Genomic DNA, 2,028 nt, shown 5'->3' on the forward strand with positions numbered 1-2,028 from the left:
GGGGTCTGTGCAGGGAGGGGCAGCAGCTGAGCCCAAGATGGTGCCATTCAGGGCCCAATAACAGGTAAAGTATTATTAGTGAGGGTGCCAGGAATGAGAGCGCTCATTGTGGGTGGCTTCACTAAGTCAGAAAAGGATAAACCAGATGAATCCTCAGGTGTTCACTTGGCATGGGAGGCCTGGGTTGAACTCACGCACATAGGTGGATACAGAAATACATGTGTGGGTAGGTGGCTCTGCCCACTGAGAGGGCCACGAGCAGCGTCCCCCCAGCAGCCATGAGCACAGCACCCGCCCAGATCTTGGCCTCTCATGCTGTCCTCCACCAGACTCCTTGGAGGAAGTGCCTAGAATCCCATGTTGCACCATGAAATCAGGTGGCCTCAAAGAAGGGTTGGGACGTGTCACAGATATCCAGGAGCCACCCTGAATTGGCCAAATTGGGATGCTGTGAGCATCAACATAAACAATCGTAACAACAGACTATAACCCAATGAAGGAATAGGAAAGCATAAGTCCTTGCAGGTACAAGCAAATGAATGAATACATTGAAAATATGGTGAGCAATGGAATAATTGCATAATCTCAAAAATGCTTATTCATGACAAAGGGCAAAATAGTACCTTTGCACTGGAGAAGCCTGATAGACATCATCTAATCGAGTAAGCCCTCCCCTGGGTGCCATTTCCCTGGCAACACCTGTGCTCTCCTGCTCTGGGGCTTTGCTGACCTGTGCATCACCTGACATGCCCTCCTCTCTCCTCTCGGCTATTAAAATCCTACCTATGATTCACACCTGGCTCCAAGGCCACACCCTCCCCAGCGCCTTCTCTGACCACTCCCACTAAAAGTGACTTTAGATCCTATTTCATTCATTCACTCAATGCTATTATGCTCCTACTGCATACTGAATGAGAGGATGCCACTGGGCATACAGCAAACACTGATCAGGGAGCTCCCCCATCTGCAAGGGACAGTAGGCAGGTGACCCTCTCATGAAAGGGGCCTCTTGTGTTTTATGGCTGGGCTGGAGCTAAGGCAAGGTGGGAGTGGGGATGTTTCAGGTAAAGGTGTTGCAAGACAGTGGGTATGAGTCATCCCCAAGTCCTGAGCTCAGCATGACTGGTCGGGTGTCAAGATGGAGAGGAGAGTGGCACTGCTAGGAAGCCCCCTGTCAGAGAGTCAGAATTCCATCCAGGACTTACATGTCACCAGCATTTAGCTATAAACCAAGTGGTCCTTGGTTGGCGGGAAGCCCAGCCTGGACCCCGGTCCACTGTGTGGGTTTGGGAAACCCCCTAACCTCTCTGAGTTTCCAGTTCTTCATCTGTGACATCAGGGGCTGGGTTGAACAGTGTGTGGTTAAGCTGGAATCCAAGAATTCTCCCTCTGGAAGGCAGTGCAGCAGGGTGAACAGAGTTCATGGGTCTCAAGGTCAAAGGGCCAGCTGAGGGAGAGCTGGACTGTGCATGCTTGGCCCGGCTGGCTCTGAGCACCAGCAGGGACTGCCGTGTGAGAATGTGAGTTCCCTGGGCTGCCACCCCTTCCAGTCTTCCAAGTGTGGGAAATGCTGCATTTGGGTGAAGTCTCTTCTTCTGTGAGTCCTGGCGATTAATTCTTACATGACAGAGCTGTGCTTGGCATTTCTTTATTGAAGGGGCTTTCTACAGTAAAGACTCCAGCAGCCAGCTGGAAGGGAGGGAGATGTTGCCCAACCCCACTGGAAAGCCAGACTGCCCTGCTCTCTGGGGGATTCTGGTGGGAGAGGGACCAGGCCCCTCGAGCTCCTGCTTGGCCTTAGCTGCTGTGTGAGCAGAGAGCAGCTCCAGGAGCAGGCTTGAGGCCTCTGGCTCTCGGCCTCCTTTGCAGCTGTCATTCAGACTCCGCAGCTTCCCTGTCTTGCTAGGAGCCTGCACTGCCTTTTCCTACCTGTGGGCTCCCTCCTGGCTGTGCAGAGGCCTGGCACCCGCAGGTGTTCACCTGAAGTGTGGGCCCCTAGTGGCTGGCTGACGTCTGTGGGGATTGGCA

Source organism: Hylobates moloch, unplaced genomic scaffold (assembly GCF_009828535.3).
Source record: "Hylobates moloch isolate HMO894 unplaced genomic scaffold, HMol_V3 SCAFFOLD_15, whole genome shotgun sequence".
NCBI lineage: Eukaryota > Metazoa > Chordata > Mammalia > Primates > Hylobatidae > Hylobates > Hylobates moloch.